General features: G+C 46.4%; 3 long non-coding RNA genes across 3 annotated transcripts in view; all 3 read left to right on the top strand.

Moving 5' to 3' along the window:
* Positions 1-27,912, top strand: part of LOC125774541 (uncharacterized) — a 66,732-nt gene that overhangs the window by 36,786 nt on the left and 2,034 nt on the right. The window lies entirely within an intron of this gene.
* Positions 631-10,185, top strand: LOC125774543 (uncharacterized). Its single transcript, XR_007421030.1, has 3 exons — positions 631-919; positions 1,018-1,297; positions 9,902-10,185. It is a non-coding gene; the product is annotated as an uncharacterized LOC125774543 (long non-coding RNA).
* Positions 12,084-27,212, top strand: LOC125774545 (uncharacterized). The gene is made up of 3 exons (XR_007421033.1): positions 12,084-12,211; positions 12,520-12,659; positions 27,150-27,212. It is a non-coding gene; the product is annotated as an uncharacterized LOC125774545 (long non-coding RNA).

Below are 27,912 nucleotides of genomic sequence, written 5' to 3'. Positions count from 1 at the left end.
TTGGCTAATGTGTCTCGGCTAATGTGTCTTGGCTAAGGTGTCTTGACTAAGGTGTCTTGGCTAATGTGTCTTGGCTAAGGTGTCTTGGCTAAGGTGTCTTGGCTAATGTGTCTCGGCTAATGTGTCTTGGCTAAGGTGTCTTGGCTAATGTGTCTTGGCTAAGGTGTCTTGGCTAATGTGTCTTGGCTAAGGTGTCTTGGCTAAGGTGTCTTGGCTAATGTGTCTTGGCTAAAGTGTCTTGGCTTAGGTGTCTTGGCTAATGTGTCTTGGCTAATGTGTCTTGGCTAAAGTGTCTTGGCTAAGGTGTCTTGGCTAAGGTGTCTTGGCTAAGGTGTCTTGGCTAAGGTGTCTTGGCTAATGTGTCTCGGCTAATGTGTCTTGGATAAGGTGTCTTGGCTAAGGTGTCTTGGCTAATGTGTCTCGGCTAATGTGTCTCGGCTAATGTGTCTTGGCTAAAGTGTCTTGGCTAAGGTGTCTTGGCTAATGTGTCTTGGCTAAGGTGTCTTGGCTAATGTGTCTTGGCTAAGGTGTCTTGGCTAAGGTGTCTTGGCTAAGGTGTTTTGGCTAAGGTGTCTTGGCTAATGTGTCTTGGCTAATGTGTCTTGGGTAAGGTATCTTGGCTAAGGTGTCTTGGCTAAGGTGTCTTGGCTAAGGTGTCTTGGCTAAGGTGTCTTGGCTAATGTGTCTTGGCTAAGGTATCTTGGCTAAGGTGTCTTGGCTAAGGTGTCTTGGCTAATGTGTCTTGGCTAAGGTGTCTTGGCTAAGGTGTCTTGGCTAATGTGTCTCGGCTAATGTGTTTTGGCTAATGTGTCTTGGCTAAGGTGTCTTGGCTAAGGTGTCTTGGCTAATGTGTCTTGGCTAATGTGTCTTCGCTAAGGTGTCCTGGCTAAGGTGTCTTGGCTAAGGTGTCTTGGCTAATGTGTTTTGGCTAATGTGTCTTGGCAAAGATGTCTTGGCTAAGGTGTCTTGGCTAAGGTGTCTTGGCTAATGTGTCTTGGCTAAGGTGTCTTGGCTAAGGTGTCTTGGCTAAGGTGTCTTGGCTAAGGTGTCTTGGCTAATGTGTCTCGGCTAATGTGTTTTGGCTAATGTGTCTTGGCTAAGGTGTCTTGGCTAAGGTGTCTTGGCTAATGTGTCTTGGCTAAGGTGTCTTGGCTAAGGTGTCTTGGCTAATGTGTCTCGGCTAATGTGTTTTGGCTAATGTATCTTGGCTAATGTGTCTCGGCTAATGTGTTTTGGCTAATGTGTCTTGGTTAAGGTGTCTTGGCTAATGCGTCTTGGCTAATGTGTCTTGGCTAATGTGTCTTGGCTAAGGTGTCTTGGCTAAGGTGTCTTGGCTAAGGTGTCTCGGCTAATGTGTTTTGGCTAATGTGTCTTGGCTAAGGTGTCTTGGCTAAAGTGTCTTGGCTAATGTGTCTTCGCTAAGGTGTCTTGACTAAGGTGTCTTGGCTAAGGTGTCTTGGCTAATGTGTTTTGGCTAATGTGTCTTGGCAAAGGTGTCTTGGCTAAGGTGTCTTGGCTAAGGTGTCTTGGCTAATGTGTCTTGGCTAAGGTGTCTTGGCTAAGGTGTCTTGGCCAAGGTGTCTTGGCTAATGTGTCTTGGCTAAGGTGTCTTGGCTAAGGTGTCTTGGCTAAGGTGTCTTGTTTAATGTGTCTTGGCTAAGGTGTCTTGGCTAATGTGTCGTGGCTAATGTGTCTTGGCAAAGTGTCTTGGCTAAGGTGTCTTGGCTAATGTGTCTTGGCTAAGGTGTCTTGGCTAATGTGTCTTGGCTAATAAGTCTTGGGTAAGGTGTCTTGGCTAAGGTGTCTTGGCTAAGGTGTCTTGGCTAAGGTGTCTTGGCTAAGGTGTCTTGGCTAAGGTGTCTTGGCTAATGTGTCTTGGCTAAGGTGTCTTGGCTAAGGTGTCTTGGCTAAGGTGTCTTGGCTAAGGTGTCTTGGCTAAGGTGTCTTGGCTAATGTGTCTTGGCTAATGTGTCTTGGCTAAGGTGTCTTGGCTAAGGTGTCTTGGCTAAGGTGTCTTGTCTAATGTGTCTTGGCTAATGTGTCTTCGCTAAGGTGTCTTGGCTAAGGTGTCTTGGCTAAGGTGTCTTGGCTAATGTGTTTTGGCTAATGTGTCTTGGCAAAGGTGTCTTGGCTAACGTGTCTTGGCTAATGTGTCTTGGCTAATGTGTTTTGGCTAATGTGTCTTGGCTAATGTGTCTCGGCTAATGTGTTTTGGCTAATGTGTCTTGGCTAAGGTGTCTTGGCTTATGCGTCTTGGCTAATGTGTCTTGGCTAAGGTGTCTTGGCTAATGTGTCTTGGCTAAGGTGTCTTGGCTAAGGTGTCTTGGCTAATGTGTCTCGGCTAATGTGTTTTGGCTAATGTGTCTTGGCTAAGGTGTCTTGGCTAATGTGTCTTGGCTAATGTGTCTTCGCTAAGGTGTCTTGGCTAAGGTGTCTTGGCTAAGGTGTCTTGGTTAATGTGTTTTGGCTAAGGTGTATTGGCTAATGTGTCTTGGCTAAGGTGTCTTGGCTAATGTGTCTTGGCTAAGGTGTCTTGGATAATGTGTCTTGTCTAAGGTGTCTTGGCTAAAGAGTCTTGGCTAATTTGTCTTGGCTAATGTGTCTTGGCTAAGGTGTCTTGGCTAATGTGTCTTCGCTAAGGTGTCTTGGCTAATGTGTCTTGGCTTAGGTGTCTTGGCTAATGTGTCTCTGCTAAGGTGTCTTGGCTAATGTGTCTTGGCTTAGGTGTCTTGGGTAATGTGTCTTGGCTAAGGTGTCTTGGCTAATGTGTCTTGGCTTAGGTGTCTTGGCTAAGGTGTCTTGGCTAATGTGTCTTGGCTAATGTGTCTTGGCTAAGGTGTCTTGGCTAAGGTGTCTTGGCTAAGGTGTCTTGGCAAATGTGTCTTGGCTAAGGTGTCTTGGCTAAGGTGTCCTGGCTAATGTGTTTTGGCTAATGTGTCTTGGCAAAGGTGTCTTGGCTAATTTGTCTTGGCTAATGTGTCTTGGCTAAGGTGTCTTGGCTAATGTGTCTTCGCTAAGGTGTCTTGGCTAATGTGTCTTGGCTAAGGTGTCTTGGCTAATGTGTCTCTGCTAAGGTGTCTTGGCTAATGTGTCTTGGCTTAGGTGTCTTGGCTAAGGTGTCTTGGCTAATGTGTCTTGGCTTAGGTGTCTTGGCTAAGGTGTCTTGGCTAATGTGTCTTGGCTAATGTGTCTTGGCTAAGGTGTCTTGGCTAAGGTGTCTTGGCTAAGGTGTCTTGGCAAATGTGTCTTGGCTATGGTGTCTTGGCTAAGGTGTCTTGGCTAATGTGTCTTCGCTAAGGTGTCTTGGCTAATGTGTCTTGGCTTTGGTGTCTTGGCTAATGTGTCTTGGCTAAGGTGTCTTGGCTAATGTGTCTTGGCTAATGTGCCTGGGCTAATGAGTCTCGGCTTATGTGTCTTGGCTAAGGTGTCTTGTCTAAAGTGTTTTGGCTAATGTGTCTTGGCTAAGGTGTCTTGGCTAATGTGTCTTGGCTAATGTGTCTTGGCTAATGTGTCTTGGCTAATGTGTCTTGGCTAAGGTGTCTCGGCTAATGTGTTGTGGCTAAGGTGTCTTGGCTAAGGTGTCTTGGCTAAGGTGTCTTGGCTATGGTGTCTTGGCTAAGGTGTCTTGGCTAATGTGTCTCGACTTAGGTGTCTTGGCTAATGTGTCTTGGCTAATGTGTCTTGGCTAAGGTGTCTTGGCTAAGGTGTCTTGGCTAATGTGTTTTGGCTAAGGTGTCTTGGCTAATGTGTCTTGGCTAAGGTGTCTTGGCAAAGGTGTCTTGGCTAAGGTGTCTTGGCTAAGGTGTCTTGGCTAATGTGTCTTGGCTAAGGTGTCTTGGCTAAGGTGTCTTGGCTAAGGTGTCTTGTCTAATGTGTCTTGGCTAATGTGTCTTGGCTAATGTGTCTTGGCTAATGTGTCTTGGCTAATGTGTCTTGGCTAAGGTGTCTTGGCTAATATGTCTTGGCTAATGTGTCTTGGCTAATGTGTCTTGGCTAATGTGTCTTCGCTAAGGTGTCTTGGCTAATGTGTCTTGGCTTTGGTGTCTTGGCTAATGTGTCTTGGCTAAGGTGTCTTGGCTAATGTGTCGTGGCTAATGTGCCTGGGCTAATGTGTCTCGGCTAATGTGTCTTGGCTAAGGTGTCTTGTCTAAAGTGTTTTGGCTAATGTGTCTTGGCTAAGGTGTCTTGGCTAAGGTGTCTTGGCTAAGGTGTCTTGTCTAATGTGTCTTGGCTAATGTGTCTTGGCTAATGTGTCTTGGCTTTGGTGTCTTGGCTAATGTGTCTTGGCTAAGGTGTCTTGGCTAATGTGTCTTGGCTAATGTGTCTTCGCTAAGGTGTCTTGGCTAAGGTGTCTTGGCTAAGGTGTCTTGGCTAATGTGTCTTGGGTAAGGTGTCTTGGCTTAGGTGTCTTGGCTAAGGTGTCTTGGCTAATGTGTCTTGGCTAATGTGTCTTGGCTAAGGTGTCTTGGCTAAGGTGTCTTGGCTAATGTGTCTTGGCTAATGTGTCTTGGCTAAGGTGTCTTGGCTAATGTGTCTTGGCTAAGGTGTTTTGGCTAATGTGTCTTGGCTAATGTGTCTTGCCTAATGTGTCTTCGCTAAGGTGTCTTGGCTAATGTGTCTTGGCTTTGGTGTCTTGGCTAATGTGTCTTGGCTAAGGTGTCTTGGCTAATGTGTCTTGGCTAATGTGCCTGGGCTAATGTGTCTCGGCTAATGTGTCTTGGCTAAGGTGTCTTGTCTAAAGTGTTTTGGCTAATGTGTCTTGGCTAAGGTGTCTTGGCTAAGGTGTCTTGGCTAAGGTGTCTTGGCTAATGTGTTTTGGCTAATGTGTCTTGGCTAATGTGTCTTGGCTTAGGTGTCTTGGCTAATGTGTCTTGGCTAAGGTGTCTTGGCTAATGTGTCTTGGCTAATGTGTCTTGGCTAAGGTGTCTTGGCTAAGGTGTCTTGGCTAATGTGTCTTGGCTAATGTGTCTTGGCTAAGGTGTCTTGGCTAAGGTGTCTTGGCTAAGGTGTTTTGGCTAATGTGTCTTGGCTAATGTGTCTTGGCTAATGTGTCTTCGCTAAGGTGTCTTGGCTAATGTGTCTTGGCTTTGGTGTCTTGGCTAATGTGTCTTGGCTAAGGTGTCTTGGCTAATGTGTCTTGGCTAATGTGCCTTGGCTAATGTGTCTCGGCTAATGTGTCTTGGCTAAGGTGTCTTGTCTAAAGTGTTTTGGCTAATGTGTCTTGGCTAAGGTGTCTTGGCTAAGGTGTCTTGGCTAAGGTGTCTTGTCTAATGTGTCTTGGCTAATGTGTCTTGGCTAATGTGTCTTGGCTAATGTGTCTTGGCTAATGTGTCTTGGCTAAGGTGTCTTGGCTAATGTGTCTTGGCTAATGTGTCTTCGCTAAGGTGTCTTGGCTAAGGTGTCTTGGCTAAGGTGTCTTGGCTAATGTGTTTTGGCTAATGTGTCTTGGCAAAGGTGTCTTGGCTAAGGTGTCTTGGCTAAGGTGTCTTGGCTAAGGTGTCTTGGCTAAGGTGTTTTGGCTAATGTGTCTTGGCTAATGTGTCTTGGCTAAGGTGTCTTGGCTAATGTGTCTTGGCTAAGGTGTCTTGGTTAATGTGTCTTGGCTAAGGTGTCTTGGCTAAGGTGTCTTGGCTAAGGTGTCTTGGTTAATGTGTCTTGGCTAAGGTGTTTTGGCTAAGGTGTCGTGGCAAAGGTGTCTTGGCGAAGGTGTCTTGGCTAATGTGTCTTGGCTAAGGTGTCTTGGCTAATGTGTCTTGGCAAAGGTGTCTTGGCTAAGGTGTCTTGGTTAAGGTGTCTTGTCTTATGTGTCTTGGCTAAGGTGTCTTGGCTAAGGTGTCTTGGCTAAGGTGTCTTTGCTAATATTTCTTGGCTAAGGTGTCTTGGCTAAGGTGTCTTGGCTAAGGTGTCTTGGCTTATGTGTCTTGGCTAATGTGTCTTCGCTAAGGTGTCTTGGCTAATGTGTCTTGGCTTTGGTGTCTTGGCTAATGTGTCTTGGCTAAGGTGTCTTGGCTAATGTGTCTTGGCTAAGGTGTCTTGGCTAATGTGTCTTGTCTAAGGTGTCTTGGCTAAAGAGTCTTGGCTAATGTGTCTTGGCTAATGTGTCTTGGCTAAGGTGTCTTGGCTAATGTGTCTTCGCTAAGGTGTCTTGGCTAATTTGTCTTGGCTTAGGTGTCTTGGCTAATGTGTGTTGGCTAAGGTGTCTTGGCTAATGTGTCTTGGCTAAGGTGTCTTGGCTAAGGTGTTTTGGCTAAGGTGTCTTGGCTAATGTGTCTTGGCTAAGGTGTCTTGGCTAATGTGTCTTGGCTAAGGTGTCTTGGCTAATGTGTCTTGGCTAAGGTGTCTTGGCTAAGGTGTCTTGGCTAAGGTGTCTTGGCTAATGTGTCTTGGCTAAGGTGTCTTGTCTAATGTGTCTTGGCTAAGGTGTCTTGGCTAAGGTGTCTTGGCTAATGTTTCTTGGCTAAGGTGTCTTGGCTAAGGTGTCTTGGCTAAGGTGTCTTGGCTAATGTGTCTTGGCTAATGTGTCTTCGCTAAGGTGTCTTGGCTAATGTGTCTTGGCTTTGGTGTCTTGGCTAATGTGTCTTGGCTAAGGTGTCTTGGCTAATGTGTCTTGGCTAATGTGCCTGGGCTAATGTGTCTCGGCTAAGGTGTCTTGGCTAAGGTGTCTTGTCTAAAGTGTTTTGGCTAATGTGTCTTTGCTAAGGTGTCTTGGCTTAGGTGTCTTGGCTAAGGTGTCTTGTCTAAGGTGTCTTGGCTAATGTGCCTTGGCTAATGTGTCTTGGCTAATGTGTCTTGGCTAAGGTGTCTTGGCTAAGGTGTCTTGGCTAATGTGTCTTGGCTAAGGTGTCTTGGCTAATGTGTCTTGGCTTATGTGTCTTGGCTAATGTGTCTTGGCTAATGTGTCTCGGCTAATGTGTCTTGGCTAAGGTGTCTTGGCTAATTTGTCTTGGCTAAGGTGTCTTGGCTAATGTGTCTTGTCTAAGGTGTCTTGGCTAAAGAGTCTTGGCTAAGGTGTCTTGGCTAATGTGTCTTGGCTAAGGTGTCTTGGCTAATGTGTCTTCGCTAAGGTGTCTTGGCTAATGTGTCTTGGCTTAGGTGTCTTGGCTAATGTGTCTTGGCTAATGTGTCTTGGCTTTGGTGTCTTGGCTAATGTGTCTTGGCTAATGTGTCTTGGCTAATGTGTCTTGGGTAAGGTTTTTTTTTTTTTTTTTACAAGGAGTTTAAAATCTTCGACAGACACCCACAGTGGGGGACATGGGATTTTTACCCAGTAAAAAACTCTCCTTGAACCCTGTGCACCCTCCCACGGAATCACCTCGCGGTATTACTTCATGGGAGGGGCAGTGCTGTGCACTTAGTCTACTTGGTACGTACTAGCAACATATAACACTCTCGAGCACATGTAGGTTTTACAATGAACGGTCACACACGCACACACAAACAACACAACACTTCACACTAAACACTCAGGCAAGACCATGCATCTGGTCTTCTCTCCACCACCGCTGCAGCTTTGTAACGACCTGGCGCATCATCGTCGACGCAGCCTCCCACATATTGCTGTTCTGGAGCATCAGCTGCACCAAGTTTGAGTGCCTTACCTCCGTATCGCACATGTCGTTCAGTTGCTGACGTTCGGCGATGAACCTTGGACAGCCGAACATGACATGTTCTGCCGTCTCGTCGGCGTCCGGACAAGCTGGGCACCGCGGCGAAGACGCGTGCGTAAACCTATGCAAGTAGCTCCGGAAGCAGCCATGGCCGGAAAGAATCTGCGTGACGAAGAAGTCTACGTCACCATGCGTCCTTCCAACCCATGCCGCAACATCGGGAATCAGCGAATAGGTCCATCTGCCTGTTGTTGAACTTGACCAGCTGCTCTGCCATTTCTGCGTCGTCTCTGCCCTGATGCGTTTCTTCATAGCTGCAGTGAGAGGTTCCCCCGAACGTGCCGTCCGGAAATTCTCCAAGTCCTCCTCAAGAATGATGCATAGGGGCATCATACCCGATATCACGCAAACCGCATCGTACGAGATGGTACGGTAAGCACTAGCAACACGCATGGCCAATCGCCGATGTACTCTACGTACAATATTCTGGTGCTGCTTTTCCGACAGAATATGCGCCCAGACTGGCGCACCATATCTTATAACGGATATGGCAACGCATGCGTGAAGACGTCGTATGCTGCTGCTGGGTCCCCCTATGTTTGGCATGAATGATGCCAATGCATTTGCGGTCTTCATGGCTTTATTGCATGCATCATCTAGATGGTGCTTGAATTTCAGCCGGTCATCGATTCGAATCCCAAGGTATTTGAGATTCCTGACGGACTCAATGTGCTCTGAGCCCACCAGTATCGATGCCTTCTGCACTTCCTTATGGCTGCTGATGAGTATGAACTCTGTTTTCGCGTGCGCAATTTCTAAGCAGGCTGCTTTCATCCATTCATCGATTCTACCGACAGCATCCGTGGCTAACATCTCAACCTCCTCGATGGATTCGCCGGTGACTGTTAACGCAATGTCGTCTGCAAAGCCGGTGAGCTCAGTTTTTGGAGGAAGAGCGAGGGTTAGTACTCCGTTATACATGACGTTCCACAGGGTGGGACCAAGAACTGATCCCTGTGGAACTCCGGCTGTAATGGTGGACGTTTTAACCCCCTCGGCTGTTTCGTACTGCAAAACGCGGCCGTGGAGGTAGCTCCTCAGCACCCTGCACAAATACGGGGGAACCCTCATGTTCTCCAACGCAACTGCGATCGCCTCCCAACTAGCGCTGTTGAATGCGTTTTTGATGTCTATAGTGACGACTGCACAGAAGCGAGCACCACACCTTTTCCGACGAAACGCTGCGTTGCCTTTCTCGAGCACCGCCAGTACTGCGTCAACCGTTGAGCTCTTCTTCCGAAAACCGAACTGGCGCTCAGAAAGTCCGTGTTCGCCTTCCGTGTATTGAACCAAACGATCCAGAAGCGTCATCTCCTGAACCTTAGCCATGGTGTCGATGAGACCCAACGGCCTGAAGGCTGACGGGTCACCCGGTGGCTTGCCCGGCTTTGGTATTAGAACCAGCTTTTGCTTCTTCCACAACGACGGGAACTGCCCAGACAGGAGAGTGGTCTGCAGCACGGTTTGGAACACTGCCGGATACGCTTTCATGGCCACCATGACTGCCTCGTTAGGAAGTCCATCCGGCCCGGGTGCTTTTCCTGGTTTGAGGCGGTCAGCGATCCTGAGGATCTCGTCGACTGTAATCGGCTCAGGTTCAGACTCCGGGACTGTGAACGCTGGGTTTAGTACCGGAGGGTTGTGCGTCGGGAACAATCTTTCGATGATGCTTTTAAGCACAACAGGGCAACGCTCGACGGGTTCATGTGTTCTGCCTTTCCCCATCAGCTCCTTGAAAGCAGAACCCCATGGCTTCCGAGCGACTGCTGCGCATAATTGAAGGAAGTAACGCCGTTTGCTCGACTTAATCTCTCTCTTTAAGACCGACCTAGCCGTAACGTAGGCGTCTCTCAGCTGCAGTTTTCGTTTCGGACACCTCTCACGTTGCATTTTTCTGCGGGCTGCCAAGCAATCAGACCGGAACTTCGCGATGGTAGAGTCCCACCAGTAGGCAGGAGTACGGGAATGACGGGGTGGCTTTCTACGGGGCATCGTGGCATCACACGCCGTGGACAGAGCAGCTACAAGATCTGGAGCATTTCGAACTATTCCAAAATCGCCGAAGTTAAGCGCTTCCAAGAAAAGTTCTTTGTTGAACATCCGGGTTTTCCAGCCTCGCATTTTGTTTTGGCTTATGTGTCTTTGCTAATGTGTCTTGGCTAAGGTGTCTTGGCTAATGTGTCTAGGCTAATATGTCTTGGCTAATGTGTCTTGGCTAATGTGTCTTGGCTAAGGTGTCTTGGCTAATGTATCTTGGCTAAGGTGTCTTGGCTAAGGTGTCTTGGCTAATGTGTCTTGGCTAATGTGTCTTGGCTAAGGTGTCTTGGCTAAGGTGTCTTGGCTAAGGTGTCTTGGCTAATGTGTCTTGGCTAAGGTGTCTTGGCTAATGTGTCTTGGCTAATGTGTCTTGGCTAAGGTGTCTTGGCTAATGTGTCTTGGCTAATGTGTCTTCGCTAAGGTGTCTTGGCTAATGTGTCTTGGCTAAGGTGTCTTGGCTAAGGTGTCTTGGCTAAGGTGTCTTGGCAAATGTAACTTGGCTAATGTGTCTTGGCTAAGGTGTCTTGGCTAATGTGTCTTTGCTAAGGTGTCTTGGCTAATGTGTCTTGGCTAATGTGTCTTGGCTAATGTGTCTTGGCTAATGTGTCTTGGCTAAGGTGTCTTGGCTAAGGTGTCTTGGCTAAGGTGTCTTGGCTAATGTGTCTTGGCTAAGGTGTCTTGGCTAAGGTGTCTTGGCTAAGGTGTCTTGGCTAATGTGTCTCGGCTAAAGTGTCTTGGCTAAGGTGTCTTGGCTAATGTGTCTTGGCTAATGTGTCTTGGCTAAGGTGTCTTGGCTAAGGTGTCTTGGCTAAGGTGTCTTGGCTAAGGTGTCTTGGCTAATGTGTCTTTGCTAAGGTGTCTTGGCTAATGTGTCTTGGCTAATGTGTCTCGACTTAGGTGTCTTGGCTAATGTGTCTTGGCTAATGTGTCTTGGCTAAGGTGTCTTGGCTAAGGTGTCTTGGCTAAGGTGTCTTGGCTAATGTGTCTTTGCTAAGGTGTCTTGGCTAATGTGTCTTGGCTAATGTGTCTCGACTTAGGTGTCTTGGCTAATGTGTCTTGGCTAATGTGTCTTGGCTAAGGTGTCTTGGCTAAGGTGTCTTGGCTAAGGTGTCTTGGCTAAGGTGTCTTGGCTAATGTGTCTTGGCTAATGTGTCTTGGCTAATGTGTCTTGGCTAAGGTGTCTTGGCTAAGGTGTCTTGGCTAAGGTGTCTTGGCTAATGTGTCTTGGCTAATGTGTCTTGGCTAAGGTGTCTTGGCTAAGGTGTCTTGGCTAATGTGTCTCGGCTAAAGTGTCTTGGCTAAGGTGTCTTGGCAAATGTGTATTGGCTAATGTGTCTTGGCTAAGGTGTCTTGGCTAATGTGTCTTGGCTAATGTGTCTTGGCTAAGGTGTCTTGGCAATGGTGTCTTGGCTAATCTGTCTTGGCTAATGTGTCTTGGCTAATGTGTCTTGGCTAATGTGTCTTGGCTAATGTGTCTTGGCTAATGTGTCTTGGCTAATGTGTCTTGGCTAAGGTGTCTCGGCTAATGTGTTGTGGCTAAGGTGTCTTGGCTAAGGTGTCTTGGCTAAGGTGTCTTGGCTATGGTGTCTTGGCGAATGTTTCTCGGCTAATGTGTCTTGGCTAATGTGTCTTGGCTAAGGTGTCTTGGCTAATGTGTCTTGGCTAAGGTGTCTTGGCTTAAGTGTCTTGGCTAATGTGTCTTGGCTAATGTGTCTTGGCTAAGGTGTCTTGGCTAAGGTGTCTTGGCTAATGTGTCTTGGCTAAGGTGTCTTGGCTAATGTGTCTTGGCTAATGTGTCTTGGCTAATGTAACTTGCCTAAGGTGTCTTGGCTAAGGTGTCTTGTTTAAGGTGTCTTGGTTAATGTGTCTTGGCTAATGTGTCTTGGCTAATGTGTGTTGGCTAATGTGTCTTGGCTAAGGTGTCTTGGCTAAGGTGTCTTGGCTACGGTGTCTTGGCTAAGGTGTCTTGGCTAAGGTGTCTTGGCTATGGTGTCTTGGCGAATGTTTCTCGGCTAATGTGTCTTGGCTAATGTGTCTTGGCTAAGGTGTCTTGGCTAATGTGTCTTGGCTAAGGTGTCTTGGCTTAAGTGTCTTCGCTAAGGTGTCTTGGCTAATGTGTCTTGGCTAAGGTGTCTTGGCTAAGGTGTTTTGGCAAATGTGTCTTGGCTAATGTGTCTTGGCTAAGGTGTCTTGGCTAAGGTGTCTTGGCTAAGGTGTCTTGGCTTAAGTGTCTTCGCTAAGGTGTCTTGGCTAATGTGTCTTGGCTAAGGTGTCTTGGCTTATGTGTCTTGGCTAAGGTGTCTTGGCTAAGGTGTCTTGGCAAATGTGTCTTGGCTAATGTGTCTTGGCTAAGGTGTCTTGGCTAATGTGTCTTGGCTAATGTGTCTTGGCTAAGGTGTCTTGGCAATGGTGTCTTGGCTAATGTGTCTTGGCTAATGTGTCTTGGCTAATGTGTCTTGGCTAATGTGTCTTGGCTAATGTGTCTTGGCTAATGTGTCTTGGCTAAGGTGTCTCGGCTAATGTGTTGTGGCTAAGGTGTCTTGGCTAAGGTGTCTTGGCTAAGGTGTCTTGGCTATGGTGTCTTGGCGAATGTTTCTCGGCTAATGTGTCTTGGCTAATGTGTCTTGGCTAAGGTGTCTTGGCTAATGTGTCTTGGCTAAGGTGTCTTGGCTAAGGTGTCTTGGCTAATGTGTCTTGGCTAATGTGTCTTGGCTAAGGTGTCTTGGCTAAGGTGTCTTGGCTAAGGTGTCTTGGCTAATGTGTCTTGGCTAAGGTGTCTTGGCTAATGTGTCTTGGCTAATGTGTCTTGGCTAAGGTGTCTCGGCTAAGGTGTCTTGGCTAATGTGTCTTGGCTAATGTGTCTTCGCTAAGGTGTCTTGTTTAAGGTGTCTTGGCTAATGTGTCTTGGCTAATGTGTCTTGGCTAATGTGTCTTGGCTAATGTGTGTTGGCTAATGTGTCTTGGCTAAGGTGTCTTGGCTAAGGTGTCTTGGCTAAGGTGTCTTGGCTAAGGTGTCTTGGCTAAGGTGTCTTGGCTATGGTGTCTTGGCGAATGTTTCTCGGCTAATGTGTCTTGGCTAATGTGTCTTGGCTAAGGTGTCTTGGCTAATGTGTCTTGGCTAAGGTGTCTTGGCTTAAGTGTCTTCGCTAAGGTGTCTTGGCTAATGTGTCTTGGCTAAGGTGTCTTGGCTAAGGTGTCTTGGCAAATGTGTCTTGGCTAATGTGTCTTGGCTAAGGTGTCTTGGCTAAGGTGTCTTGGCTAAGGTGTCTTGGCTAAGGTGTCTTGGCTAATGTGTCTTGGCTAATGTGTCTTGGCTAATGTGTCTTGCCTAATGTGTCTTGGCTAATGTGTCTCGGCTAATGTGTCTTGGCTAAGGTGTCTTGTTTAAGGTGTCTTGGCTAATGTGTCTTGGCTAAGGTGTCTTGGCTAAGGTGTCTTTGCTAAGGTGTCTTGGCTAATGTGTCTTGGCTAATGTGTCTTGGCTAATGTGTCTTGGCTAAGGTGTCTTGGCAAAGGTGTCTTGGCTAATGTGTCTTGGCTAATGTGTCTTGGCTAATGTGTCTTGGCTAATGTAACTTGCCTAAGGTGTCTTGGCTAAGGTGTCTTGTTTAAGGTGTCTTGGCTAATGTGTCTTGGCTAATGTGTCTTGGCTAATGTGTGTTGGCTAATGTGTCTTGGCTAAGGTGTCTTGGCTAAGGTGTCTTGGCTAAGGTGTCTTGGCTAAGGTGTCTTGGCTAAGGTGTCTTGGCTATGGTGTCTTGGCGAATGTTTCTCGGCTAATGTGTCTTGGCTAATGTGTCTTGGCTAAGGTGTCTTGGCTAATGTGTCTTGGCTAAGGTGTCTTGGCTTAAGTGTCTTCGCTAAGGTGTCTTGGCTAATGTGTCTTGGCTAAGGTGTCTTGGCTAAGGTGTTTTGGCAAATGTGTCTTGGCTAATGTGTCTTGGCTAAGGTGTCTTGGCTAAGGTGTCTTGGCTAAGGTGTCTTGGCTAATGGGTCTTGGCTAATGTGTCTTGGCTAATGTGTCTTGGCTAATGTGTCTCGGCTAATGTGTCTTGGCTAAGGTGTCTTGTTTAAGGTGTCTTGGCTAATGTGTCTTGTCTAATGTGTCTCGGCTAATGTGTCTTGGCTAAGGTGTCTTGGCTAATGTGTCTTGGCTAATGTGTCTTGGCTAATGTGTCTTGGCTAAGGTGTCTTGGCTAATGTGTCTTGGCTAATGTGTCTTGGCTAAGGTGTCTTGGCTAATGTGTCTTGGCTAATGTGTCTTGGCTAATGTGTCTTGGCTAATGTAACTTGCCTAAGGTGTCTTGGCTAAGGTGTCTTGGCTAAGGTGTCTTGGCTAATATGTCTTGGCTAATGTGTCTTGGCTAATGTGTCTTGGCTAATGTGTCTTGGCTAATGTGTCTTGGCTAAGGTGTCTTGGCTAAGGTGTCTTGGCTAAGGTGTCTTGGCTAATGTGTCTTTGCTAAGGTGTCTTGGCTAAGGTGTCTTGGCTAATGTGTCTTGGCTAAGGTGTCTTGGCTAAGGTGTCTTTGCTAAGGTGTCTTGGCTAATGTGTCTTGGCTTATGTGTCTTGGCTAATGTGTCTTGGCTAAGGTGTCTTGGCAAAGGTGTCTTGGCTAATGTGTCTTGGCTAATGTGTCTTGGCTAATGTGTCTTGGCTAATGTAACTTGCCTAAGGTGTCTTGGCTAAGGTGTCTTGGCTAAGGTGTCTTGGCTAATATGTCTTGGCTAATGTGTCTTGGCTAATGTGTCTTGGCTAATGTGTCTTGGCTAATGTGTCTTGGCTAAGGTGTCTTGGCTAATGTGTCTTGGCTAAGGTGTCTTGGCTAATGTGTCTTTGCTAAGGTGTCTTGGCTAATGTGTCTTGGCTAATGTGTCTTGGCTAAGGTGTCTTGGCTAAGGTGTCTTTGCTAAGGTGTCTTGGCTAATGTGTCTTGGCTAATGTGTCTTGGCTAATGTGTCTTGGCTAAGGTGTCTTGGCAAAGGTGTCTTGGCTAATGTGTCTTGGCTAATGTGTCTTGGCTAATGTGTCTTGGCTAATGTAACTTGCCTAAGGTGTCTTGGCTAAGGTGTCTTGGCTAAGGTGTCTTGGCTAATATGTCTTGGCTAATGTGTCTTTGCTAAGGTGTCTTGGCTAATGTGTCTTTGCTAAGGTGTCTTGGCTAATGTGTCTTGGCTAATGTGTCTTGGCTAATGTGTGTTGGCTAATGTGTCTTGGCTAAGGTGTCTTGGCTAAGGTGTCTTTGCTAAGGTGTCTTGGCGAATGTTTCTCGGCTAATGTGTCTTGGCTAATGTGTCTTGGCTAAGGTGTCTTGGCTAAGGTGTCTTGGCTAATGTGTCTTGGCTAAGGTGTCTTGGCTAATGTGTCTTGGCTAAGGTGTCTTGGCTAAGGTGTCTTGGCAAATGTGTCTTGGCTAATGTGTCTTGGCTAAGGTGTCTTGGCTAATGTGTCTTGGCTAATGTGTCTTGGCTAAGGTGTCTTGGCAAAGGTGTCTTGGCTAATGTGTCTTGGCTAATGTGTCTTGGCTAATGTGTCTTGGCTAATGTGTGTTGGCTAATGTGTCTTGGCTAAGGTGTCTTGGCTAAGGTGTCTTGGCTAAGGTGTCTTGGCTAAGGTGTCTTGGCTATGGTGTCTTGGCGAATGTTTCTCGGCTAATGTGTCTTGGCTAATGTGTCTTGGCTAAGGTGTCTTGGCTAATGTGTCTTGGCTAAGGTGTCTTGGCTTAAGTGTCTTCGCTAAGGTGTCTTGGCTAATGTGTCTTGGCTAAGGTGTCTTGGCTAAGGTGTCTTGGCAAATGTGTCTTGGCTAATGTGTCTTGGCTAAGGTGTCTTGGCTAAGGTGTCTTGGCTAAGGTGTCTTGGCTAAGGTGTCTTGGCTAATGTGTCTTGGCTAATGTGTCTTGGCTAATGTGTCTTGGCTAAGGTGTCTTGGCTAAGGTGTCTTGGCTAAGGTGTCTTGGCTAAGGTGTCTTGGCTAAGGTGTCTTGGCTAATGTGTCTTGGCTAAGGTGTCTTGGCTAATGTGTCTCGGCTAATGTGTCTTGGCTAAGGTGTCTTGGCTAATGTGTCTTGGCTAATGTGTCTTGGCTAAGGTGTCTTGGCTAAGGTGTCTTGGCTAAGGTGTCTTGGCTAATGTGTCTTTGCTAAGGTGTCTTGGCTAATGTGTCTTGGCTAATGTGTCTCGACTTAGGTGTCTTGGCTAATGTGTCTTGGCTAATGTGTCTTGGCTAAGGTGTCTTGGCTAAGGTGTCTTGGCAAAGGTGTCTTGGCTAATGTGTCTTGGCTAATGTGTCTTGGCTAATGTGTGTTGGCTAATGTGTCTTGGCTAAGGTGTCTTGGCTAAGGTGTCTTGGCTAAGGTGTCTTGGCTAAGGTGTCTTGGCTAAGGTGTCTTGGCTATGGTGTCTTGGCGAATGTTTCTCGGCTAATGTGTCTTGGCTAATGTGTCTTGGCTAAGGTGTCTTGGCTAATGTGTCTTGGCTAAGGTGTCTTGGCTTAAGTGTCTTCGCTAAGGTGTCTTGTTTAAGGTGTCTTGGCTAATGTGTCTTGGCTAATGTGTCTTGGCTAATGTGTGTTGGCTAATGTGTCTTGGCTAAGGTGTCTTGGCTAAGGTGTCTTGGCTAAGGTGTCTTGGCTAAGGTGTCTTGGCTAAGGTGTCTTGGCTATGGTGTCTTGGCGAATGTTTCTCGGCTAATGTGTCTTGGCTAATGTGTCTTGGCTAAGGTGTCTTGGCTAATGTGTCTTGGCTAAGGTGTCTTGGCTTAAGTGTCTTCGCTAAGGTGTCTTGGCTAATGTGTCTTGGCTAAGGTGTCTTGGCTAAGGTGTCTTGGCAAATGTGTCTTGGCTAATGTGTCTTGGCTAAGGTGTCTTGGCTAAGGTGTCTTGGCTAATGTGTCTTGGCTAAGGTGTCTTGGCTAATGTGTCTTGGCTAATGTGTCTTGGCTAATGTGTCTTGGCTAATGTGTCTCGGCTAATGTGTCTTGGCTAAGGTGTCTTGTTTAAGGTGTCTTGGCTAATGTGTCTTGGCTAATGTGTCTCGGCTAATGTGTCTTGGCTAAGGTGTCTTGGCTAATGTGTCTTGGCTAATGTGTCTTGGCTAATGTGTCTTGGCTAAGGTGTCTTGGCTAATGTGTCTTGGCTAATGTGTCTTGGCTAAGGTGTCTTGGCTAATGTGTCTTGGCTAATGTGTCTTGGCTAATGTGTCTTGGCTAATGTAACTTGCCTAAGGTGTCTTGGCTAAGGTGTCTTGGCTAAGGTGTCTTGGCTAATATGTCTTGGCTAATGTGTCTTGGCTAATGTGTCTTGGCTAATGTGTCTTGGCTAATGTGTCTTGGCTAAGGTGTCTTGGCTAAGGTGTCTTGGCTAAGGTGTCTTGGCTAATGTGTCTTTGCTAAGGTGTCTTGGCTAATGTGTCTTGGCTAATGTGTCTTGGCTAAGGTGTCTTGGCTAAGGTGTCTTTGCTAAGGTGTCTTGGCTAATGTGTCTTGGCTAATGTGTCTTGGCTAATGTGTCTTGGCTAAGGTGTCTTGGCTAATGTGTCTTGGCTAAGGTGTCTTGGCTAAGGTGTCTTGGCTAATGTGTCTTGGCTAATGTGTCTTGGCTAATGTGTCTTGGCTAAGGTGTCTTGGCTAAGGTGTCTTGGCTAATATGTCTTGGCTAATGTGTCTTTGCTAAGGTGTCTTGGCTAATGTGTCTTTGCTAAGGTGTCTTGGCTAATGTGTCTTGGCTAATGTGTCTTGGCTAATGTGTGTTGGCTAATGTGTCTTGGCTAAGGTGTCTTGGCTAAGGTGTCTTGGCTAAGGTGTCTTGGCTATGGTGTCTTGGCGAATGTTTCTCGGCTAATGTGTCTTGGCTAATGTGTCTTGGCTAAGGTGTCTTGGCTAATGTGTCTTGGCTAAGGTGTCTTGGCTAAGGTGTCTTGGCAAATGTGTCTTGGCTAATGTGTCTTGGCTAAGGTGTCTTGGCTAATGTGTCTTGGCTAATGTGTCTTGGCTAAGGTGTCTTGGCTAATGTGTCTTGGCTAATGTGTCTCGGCTAATGTGTCTTGGCTAAGGTGTCTTGTTTAAGGTGTCTTGGCTAATGTGTCTTGGCTAATGTGTCTCGGCTAATGTGTCTTGGCTAAGGTGTCTTGGCTAATGTGTCTTGGCTAATGTGTCTTGGCTAATGTGTCTTGGCTAAGGTGTCTTGGCTAATGTGTCTTGGCTAATGTGTCTTGGCTAAGGTGTCTTGGCTAATGTGTCTTGGCTAATGTAACTTGCCTAAGGTGTCTTGGCTAAGGTGTCTTGGCTAAGGTGTCTTGGCTAATATGTCTTGGCTAATGTGTCTTGGCTAATGTGTCTTGGCTAATGTGTCTTGGCTAATGTGTCTTGGCTAAGGTGTCTTGGCTAATGTGTCTTGGCTAATGTGTCTTGGCTAATGTGTCTTGGCTAAGGTGTCTTGGCTAAGGTGTCTTGGCTATGGTGTCTTGGCGAATGTTTCTCGGCTAATGTGTCTTGGCTAATGTGTCTTGGCTAAGGTGTCTTGGCTAATGTGTCTTGGCTAAGGTGTCTTGGCTTAAGTGTCTTCGCTAAGGTGTCTTGTTTAAGGTGTCTTGGCTAATGTGTCTTGGCTAATGTGTCTTGGCTAATGTGTCTTGGCTAATGTGTCTTGGCTAAGGTGTCTTGGCTAAGGTGTCTTGGCTAAGGTGTCTTGGCTAAGGTGTCTTGGCTAAGGTGTCTTGGCTATGGTGTCTTGGCGAATGTTTCTCGGCTAATGTGTCTTGGCTAATGTGTCTTGGCTAAGGTGTCTTGGCTAATGTGTCTTGGCTAAGGTGTCTTGGCTAATGTGTCTTCGCTAAGGTGTCTTGGCTAATGTGTCTTGGCTAAGGTGTCTTGGCTAAGGTGTCTTGGCAAATGTGTCTTGGCTAATGTGTCTTGGCTAAGGTGTCTTGGCTAAGGTGTCTTGGCTAAGGTGTTTTGGCTAAGGTGTCTTGGCTAATGTGTCTTGGCTAATGTGTCTTGGCTAATGTGTCTTGGCTAATGTGTCTCGGCTAATGTGTCTTGGCTAAGGTGTCTTGTTTAAGGTGTCTTGGCTAATGTGTCTTGGCTAATGTGTCTCGGCTAATGTGTCTTGGCTAAGGTGTCTTGGCTAATGTGTCTTGGCTAATGTGTCTTGGCTAATGTGTCTTGGCTAAGGTGTCTTGGCTAATGTGTCTTGGCTAATGTGTCTTGGCTAAGGTGTCTTGGCTAATGTGTCTTGGCTAATGTGTCTTGGCTAATGTGTCTTGGCTAATGTAACTTGCCTAAGGTGTCTTGGCTAAGGTGTCTTGGCTAAGGTGTCTTGGCTAATATGTCTTGGCTAATGTGTCTTGGCTAATGTGTCTTGGCTAATGTGTCTTGGCTAATGTGTCTTGGCTAAGGTGTCTTGGCTAAGGTGTCTTGGCTAAGGTGTCTTGGCTAATGTGTCTTTGCTAAGGTGTCTTGGCTAATGTGTCTTGGCTAATGTGTCTTGGCTAAGGTGTCTTGGCTAAGGTGTCTTTGCTAAGGTGTCTTGGCTAATGTGTCTTGGCTAATGTGTCTTGGCTAATGTGTCTTGGCTAAGGTGTCTTGGCTAATGTGTCTTGGCTAAGGTGTCTTGGCTAAGGTGTCTTGGCTAATGTGTCTTGGCTAATGTGTCTTGGCTAATGTGTCTTGGCTAAGGTGTCTTGGCTAAGGTGTCTTGGCTAATATGTCTTGGCTAATGTGTCTTTGCTAAGGTGTCTTGGCTAATGTGTCTTTGCTAAGGTGTCTTGGCTAATGTGTCTTGGCTAATGTGTCTTGGCTAATGTGTGTTGGCTAATGTGTCTTGGCTAAGGTGTCTTGGCTAAGGTGTCTTGGCTAAGGTGTCTTGGCTATGGTGTCTTGGCGAATGTTTCTCGGCTAATGTGTCTTGGCTAAGGTGTCTTGGCTAATGTGTCTTGGCTAAGGTGTCTTGGCTAAGGTGTCTTGGCAAATGTGTCTTGGCTAATGTGTCTTGGCTAAGGTGTCTTGGCTAATGTGTCTTGGCTAATGTGTCTTGGCTAAGGTGTCTTGGCAAAGGTGTCTTGGCTAATGTGTCTTGGCTAATGTGTCTTGGCTAATGTGTCTTGGCTAATGTGTGTTGGCTAATGTGTCTTGGCTAAGGTGTCTTGGCTAAGGTGTCTTGGCTAAGGTGTCTTGGCTAAGGTGTCTTGGCTATGGTGTCTTGGCGAATGTTTCTCGGCTAATGTGTCTTGGCTAATGTGTCTTGGCTAAGGTGTCTTGGCTAATGTGTCTTGGCTAAGGTGTCTTGGCTTAAGTGTCTTCGCTAAGGTGTCTTGGCTAATGTGTCTTGGCTAAGGTGTCTTGGCTAAGGTGTCTTGGCAAATGTGTCTTGGCTAATGTGTCTTGGCTAAGGTGTCTTGGCTAAGGTGTCTTGGCTAAGGTGTCTTGGCTAAGGTGTCTTGGCTAATGTGTCTTGGCTAATGTGTCTTGGCTAATGTGTCTTGGCTAAGGTGTCTTGGCTAAGGTGTCTTGGCTAAGGTGTCTTGGCTAAGGTGTCTTGGCTAAGGTGTCTTGGCTAATGTGTCTTGGCTAAGGTGTCTTGGCTAATGTGTCTCGGCTAATGTGTCTTGGCTAAGGTGTCTTGGCTAATGTGTCTTGGCTAATGTGTCTTGGCTAAGGTGTCTTGGCTAAGGTGTCTTGGCTAAGGTGTCTTGGCTAATGTGTCTTTGCTAAGGTGTCTTGGCTAATGTGTCTTGGCTAATGTGTCTCGACTTAGGTGTCTTGGCTAATGTGTCTTGGCTAATGTGTCTTGGCTAAGGTGTCTTGGCTAAGGTGTCTTGGCAAAGGTGTCTTGGCTAATGTGTCTTGGCTAATGTGTCTTGGCTAATGTGTGTTGGCTAATGTGTCTTGGCTAAGGTGTCTTGGCTAAGGTGTCTTGGCTAAGGTGTCTTGGCTAAGGTGTCTTGGCTAAGGTGTCTTGGCTATGGTGTCTTGGCGAATGTTTCTCGGCTAATGTGTCTTGGCTAATGTGTCTTGGCTAAGGTGTCTTGGCTAATGTGTCTTGGCTAAGGTGTCTTGGCTTAAGTGTCTTCGCTAAGGTGTCTTGTTTAAGGTGTCTTGGCTAATGTGTCTTGGCTAATGTGTCTTGGCTAATGTGTCTTGGCTAATGTGTCTTGGCTAAGGTGTCTTGGCTAAGGTGTCTTGGCTAAGGTGTCTTGGCTAAGGTGTCTTGGCTAAGGTGTCTTGGCTATGGTGTCTTGGCGAATGTTTCTCGGCTAATGTGTCTTGGCTAATGTGTCTTGGCTAAGGTGTCTTGGCTAATGTGTCTTGGCTAAGGTGTCTTGGCTTAAGTGTCTTCGCTAAGGTGTCTTGGCTAATGTGTCTTGGCTAAGGTGTCTTGGCTAAGGTGTCTTGGCAAATGTGTCTTGGCTAATGTGTCTTGGCTAAGGTGTCTTGGCTAAGGTGTCTTGGCTAATGTGTCTTGGCTAAGGTGTCTTGGCTAATGTGTCTTGGCTAATGTGTCTTGGCTAATGTGTCTTGGCTAATGTGTCTCGGCTAATGTGTCTTGGCTAAGGTGTCTTGTTTAAGGTGTCTTGGCTAATGTGTCTTGGCTAATGTGTCTCGGCTAATGTGTCTTGGCTAAGGTGTCTTGGCTAATGTGTCTTGGCTAATGTGTCTTGGCTAATGTGTCTTGGCTAAGGTGTCTTGGCTAATGTGTCTTGGCTAATGTGTCTTGGCTAAGGTGTCTTGGCTAATGTGTCTTGGCTAATGTGTCTTGGCTAATGTGTCTTGGCTAATGTAACTTGCCTAAGGTGTCTTGGCTAAGGTGTCTTGGCTAAGGTGTCTTGGCTAATATGTCTTGGCTAATGTGTCTTGGCTAATGTGTCTTGGCTAATGTGTCTTGGCTAATGTGTCTTGGCTAAGGTGTCTTGGCTAAGGTGTCTTGGCTAAGGTGTCTTGGCTAATGTGTCTTTGCTAAGGTGTCTTGGCTAATGTGTCTTGGCTAATGTGTCTTGGCTAAGGTGTCTTGGCTAAGGTGTCTTTGCTAAGGTGTCTTGGCTAATGTGTCTTGGCTAATGTGTCTTGGCTAATGTGTCTTGGCTAAGGTGTCTTGGCTAATGTGTCTTGGCTAAGGTGTCTTGGCTAAGGTGTCTTGGCTAATGTGTCTTGGCTAATGTGTCTTGGCTAATGTGTCTTGGCTAAGGTGTCTTGGCTAAGGTGTCTTGGCTAATATGTCTTGGCTAATGTGTCTTTGCTAAGGTGTCTTGGCTAATGTGTCTTTGCTAAGGTGTCTTGGCTAATGTGTCTTGGCTAATGTGTCTTGGCTAATGTGTCTTGGCTAATGTGTCTTGGCTAAGGTGTCTTGGCTAAGGTGTCTTGGCTAAGGTGTCTTGGCTATGGTGTCTTGGCGAATGTTTCTCGGCTAATGTGTCTTGGCTAATGTGTCTTGGCTAAGGTGTCTTGGCTAATGTGTCTTGGCTAAGGTGTCTTGGCTAAGGTGTCTTGGCAAATGTGTCTTGGCTAATGTGTCTTGGCTAAGGTGTCTTGGCTAATGTGTCTTGGCTAATGTGTCTTGGCTAAGGTGTCTTGGCTAATGTGTCTTGGCTAATGTGTCTCGGCTAATGTGTCTTGGCTAAGGTGTCTTGTTTAAGGTGTCTTGGCTAATGTGTCTTGGCTAATGTGTCTCGGCTAATGTGTCTTGGCTAAGGTGTCTTGGCTAATGTGTCTTGGCTAATGTGTCTTGGCTAATGTGTCTTGGCTAAGGTGTCTTGGCTAATGTGTCTTGGCTAATGTGTCTTGGCTAAGGTGTCTTGGCTAATGTGTCTTGGCTAATGTAACTTGCCTAAGGTGTCTTGGCTAAGGTGTCTTGGCTAAGGTGTCTTGGCTAATATGTCTTGGCTAATGTGTCTTGGCTAATGTGTCTTGGCTAATGTGTCTTGGCTAATGTGTCTTGGCTAAGGTGTCTTGGCTAATGTGTCTTGGCTAATGTGTCTTGGCTAATGTGTCTTGGCTAAGGTGTCTTGGCTAAGGTGTCTTGGCTATGGTGTCTTGGCGAATGTTTCTCGGCTAATGTGTCTTGGCTAATGTGTCTTGGCTAAGGTGTCTTGGCTAATGTGTCTTGGCTAAGGTGTCTTGGCTTAAGTGTCTTCGCTAAGGTGTCTTGTTTAAGGTGTCTTGGCTAATGTGTCTTGGCTAATGTGTCTTGGCTAATGTGTCTTGGCTAATGTGTCTTGGCTAAGGTGTCTTGGCTAAGGTGTCTTGGCTAAGGTGTCTTGGCTAAGGTGTCTTGGCTAAGGTGTCTTGGCTATGGTGTCTTGGCGAATGTTTCTCGGCTAATGTGTCTTGGCTAATGTGTCTTGGCTAAGGTGTCTTGGCTAATGTGTCTTGGCTAAGGTGTCTTGGCTAATGTGTCTTCGCTAAGGTGTCTTGGCTAATGTGTCTTGGCTAAGGTGTCTTGGCTAAGGTGTCTTGGCAAATGTGTCTTGGCTAATGTGTCTTGGCTAAGGTGTCTTGGCTAAGGTGTCTTGGCTAAGGTGTTTTGGCTAAGGTGTCTTGGCTAATGTGTCTTGGCTAATGTGTCTTGGCTAATGTGTCTTGGCTAATGTGTCTCGGCTAATGTGTCTTGGCTAAGGTGTCTTGTTTAAGGTGTCTTGGCTAATGTGTCTTGGCTAATGTGTCTCGGCTAATGTGTCTTGGCTAAGGTGTCTTGGCTAATGTGTCTTGGCTAATGTGTCTTGGCTAATGTGTCTTGGCTAAGGTGTCTTGGCTAATGTGTCTTGGCTAATGTGTCTTGGCTAAGGTGTCTTGGCTAATGTGTCTTGGCTAATGTGTCTTGGCTAATGTGTCTTGGCTAATGTAACTTGCCTAAGGTGTCTTGGCTAAGGTGTCTTGGCTAAGGTGTCTTGGCTAATATGTCTTGGCTAATGTGTCTTGGCTAATGTGTCTTGGCTAATGTGTCTTGGCTAATGTGTCTTGGCTAAGGTGTCTTGGCTAAGGTGTCTTGGCTAAGGTGTCTTGGCTAATGTGTCTTTGCTAAGGTGTCTTGGCTAATGTGTCTTGGCTAATGTGTCTTGGCTAAGGTGTCTTGGCTAAGGTGTCTTTGCTAAGGTGTCTTGGCTAATGTGTCTTGGCTAATGTGTCTTGGCTAATGTGTCTTGGCTAAGGTGTCTTGGCTAATGTGTCTTGGCTAAGGTGTCTTGGCTAAGGTGTCTTGGCTAATGTGTCTTGGCTAATGTGTCTTGGCTAATGTGTCTTGGCTAAGGTGTCTTGGCTAAGGTGTCTTGGCTAATATGTCTTGGCTAATGTGTCTTTGCTAAGGTGTCTTGGCTAATGTGTCTTTGCTAAGGTGTCTTGGCTAATGTGTCTTGGCTAATGTGTCTTGGCTAATGTGTGTTGGCTAATGTGTCTTGGCTAAGGTGTCTTGGCTAAGGTGTCTTGGCTAAGGTGTCTTGGCTATGGTGTCTTGGCGAATGTTTCTCGGCTAATGTGTCTTGGCTAATGTGTCTTGGCTAATGTGTCTTGGCTAAGGTGTCTTGGCTAATGTGTCTTGGCTAATGTGTCTTGGCTAATGTGTCTTGGCTAAGGTGTCTTGGCAAATGTGTCTTGGCTAATGTGTCTTGGCTAAGGTGTCTTGGCTAATGTGTCTTGGCTAATGTGTCTTGGCTAAGGTGTCTTGGCTAATGTGTCTTGGCTAATGTGTCTCGGCTAATGTGTCTTGGCTAAGGTGTCTTGTTTAAGGTGTCTTGGCTAATGTGTCTTGGCTAATGTGTCTCGGCTAATGTGTCTTGGCTAAGGTGTCTTGGCTAATGTGTCTTGGCTAATGTGTCTTGGCTAATGTGTCTTGGCTAAGGTGTCTTGGCTAAGGTGTCTTGGCTAAGGTGTCTTGGCTAAGGTGTCTTGGCAAATGTGTCTTGGCTAATGTGTCTTGGCTAAGGTGTCTTGGCTAATGTGTCTTGGCTAATGTAACTTGCCTAAGGTGTCTTGGCTAAGGTGTCTTGGCTAAGGTGTCTTGGCTAAGGTGTCTTGGCTAATGTGTCTTGGCTAATGTGTCTTGGCTAATGTGTCTTGGCTAAGGTGTCTTGGCTAAGGTGTCTTGGCTAAGGTGTCTTGGCTATGGTGTCTTGGCGAATGTTTCTCGGCTAATGTGTCTTGGCTAATGTGTCTTGGCTAATGTGTCTTGGCTAAGGTGTCTTGGCTAATGTGTCTTGGCTAAGGTGTCTTGGCTAAGGTGTCTTGGCAAATGTGTCTTGGCTAATGTGTCTTGGCTAAGGTGTCTTGGCTAATGTGTCTTGGCTAATGTGTCTTGGCTAAGGTGTCTTGGCTAATGTGTCTTGGCTAATGTGTCTCGGCTAATGTGTCTTGGCTAAGGTGTCTTGTTTAAGGTGTCTTGGCTAATGTGTCTTGGCTAATGTGTCTCGGCTAATGTGTCTTGGCTAAGGTGTCTTGGCTAATGTGTCTTGGCTAATGTGTCTTGGCTAATGTGTCTTGGCTAAGGTGTCTTGGCTAATGTGTCTTGGCTAATGTGTCTTGGCTAAGGTGTCTTGGCTAATGTGTCTTGGCTAATGTAACTTGCCTAAGGTGTCTTGGCTAAGGTGTCTTGGCTAAGGTGTCTTGGCTAATATGTCTTGGCTAATGTGTCTTGGCTAATGTGTCTTGGCTAATGTGTCTTGGCTAATGTGTCTTGGCTAAGGTGTCTTGGCTAATGTGTCTTGGCTAATGTGTCTTGGCTAATGTGTCTTGGCTAAGGTGCCTTGGCTAATGTGTCTTGGCTAAGGTGTCTTGGCTAAGGTGTCTTGGCTAAGGTGTCTTGGCTAATGTGTCTTGGCTAAGGTGTCTTGGCTAATGTGTCTTGGCTAATGTGTCTCGGCTAATGTGTCTTGGCTAAGGTGTCTTGTTTAAGGTGTCTTGGCTAATGTGTCTTGGCTAATGTGTCTCGGCTAATGTGTCTTGGCTAAGGTGTCTTGGCTAATGTGTCTTGGCTAATGTGTCTTGGCTAATGTGTCTTGGCTAAGGTGTCTTGGCTAATGTGTCTTGGCTAATGTGTCTTGGCTAAGGTGTCTTGGCTAATATGTCTTGGCTAATGTAACTTGCCTAAGGTGTCTTGGCTAAGGTGTCTTGGCTAAGGTGTCTTGGCTAATATGTCTTGGCTAATGTGTCTTGGCTAATGTGTCTTGGCTAATGTGTCTTGGCTAATGTGTCTTGGCTAAGGTGTCTTGGCTAAGGTGTCTTGGCTAAGGTGTCTTGGCTAATGTGTCTTTGCTAAGGTGTCTTGGCTAATGTGTCTTGGCTAATGTGTCTTGGCTAAGGTGTCTTGGCTAAGGTGTCTTTGCTAAGGTGTCTTGGCTAATGTGTCTTGGCTAATGTGTCTTGGCTAATGTGTCTTGGCTAATGTGTCTTGGCTAATGTGTCTTGGCTAATGTGTCTTGGCTAAGGTGTCTTGGCTAAGGTGTCTTGGCTAAGGTGTCTTGGCTAATGTGTCTTTGCTAAGGTGTCTTGGCTAATGTGTCTTGGCTAATGTGTCTTGGCTAAGGTGTCTTGGCTAAGGTGTCTTTGCTAAGGTGTCTTGGCTAATGTGTCTTGGCTAAGGTGTCTCGGCTAATGTGTCTTGGCTAAGGTGTCTTGTTTAAGGTGTCTTGGCTAATGTGTCTTGGCTAATGTGTCTCGGCTAATGTGTCTTGGCTAAGGTGTCTTGGCTAATGTGTCTTGGCTAATGTGTTTCGGCTAATGTGTCTTGGCTAAGGTGTCTTGGCTAATGTGTCTTGGCTAATGTGTCTTGGCTAAGGTGTCTTGGCTAATGTGTCTTGGCTAATGTGTCTTGGCTAATGTGTATTGGCTAATGTAACTTGCCTAAGGTGTCTTGGCTAAGGTGTCTTGGCTAAGGTGTCTTGGCTAATATGTCTTGGCTAATGTGTCTTGGCTTATGTGTCTTGGCTAATGTGTCTTGGCTAATGTGTCTTGGCTAAGGTGTCTTGGCTAAGGTGTCTTGGCTAAGGTGTCTTGGCTAATGTGTCTTTGCTAAGGTGTCTTGGCTAATGTGTCTTGGCTAATGTGTCTTGGCTAAGGTGTCTTGGCTAAGGTGTCTTTGCTAAGGTGTCTTGGCTAATGTGTCTTGGCTAATGTGTCTTGGCTAATGTGTCTTGGCTAAGGTGTCTTGGCTAATGTGTCTTTGCTAAGGTGTCTTGGCTAATGTGTCTTGGCTAATGTGTCTTGGCTAAGGTGTCTTGGCTAAGGTGTCTTTGCTAAGGTGTCTTGGCTAATGTGTCTTGGCTAATGTGTCTTGGCTAATCTGTCTTGGCTAATGTGTCTTGGCTAATGTGTCTTGGCTAAGGTGTCTTGGCTAAGGTGTCTTGGCTAAGGTGTCTTGGCTAATGTGTCTTTGCTAAGGTGTCTTGGCTAATGTGTCTTGGCTAATGTGTCTTGGCTAATGTGTCTTGGCTAAGGTGTCTTGGCTAAGGTGTCTTGGCTAAGGTGTCTTGGCTAATGTGTCTTTGCTAAGGTGTCTTGGCTAATGTGTCTTGGCTAATGTGTCTAGGCTAAGGTGTCTTGGCTAAGGTGTCCTTGCTAAGGTGTCTTGGCTAATGTGTCTTGGCTAATGTGTCTTGGCTAATGTGTCTTGGCTAAGGTGTCTTGGCAAAGGTGTCTTGGCTAATATGTCTTAACTAATGTGTCTTTGCTAAGGTGTCTTGGCTAATGTGTCTTTGCTAAGGTGTCTTGGCTAAGGTGTCTTGGCTAAGGTGTCTTGGCAAATGTGTCTTGGCTAATGTGTCTTGGCTAAGGTGTCTTGGCTAATGTGTCTTGGCTAATGTGTCTTGGCTAAGGTGTCTTGGCTAATGTGTCTTGGCTAATGTGTCTTGGCTAAGGTGTCTTGGCTAATGTGTCTTGGCTAATGTGTCTTGGCTAATGTGTCTTGGCTAATGTAACTTGCCTAAGGTGTCTTGGCTAAGGTGTCTTGGCTAAGGTGTCTTGGCTAATATGTCTTGGCTAATGTGTCTTGGCTAATGTGTCTTGGCTAATGTGTCTTGGCTAATGTGTCTTGGCTAAGGTGTCTTGGCTAAGGTGTCTTGGCTAAGGTGTCTTGGCTAATGTGTCTTTGCTAAGGTGTCTTGGCTAATGTGTCTTGGCTAATGTGTCTTGGCTAAGGTGTCTTGGCTAAGGTGTCTTTGCTAAGGTGTCTTGGCTAATGTGTCTTGGCTAATGTGTCTTGGCTAATGTGTCTTGGCTAAGGTGTCTT

Source organism: Anopheles funestus, unplaced genomic scaffold, assembly GCF_943734845.2.
Source record: "Anopheles funestus unplaced genomic scaffold, idAnoFuneDA-416_04 scaffold_26_ctg1, whole genome shotgun sequence".
NCBI lineage: Eukaryota > Metazoa > Arthropoda > Insecta > Diptera > Culicidae > Anopheles > Anopheles funestus.
Note: the sequence above shows the minus strand (reverse complement) of the source record. Positions and strands in the feature narration are given on the sequence as shown.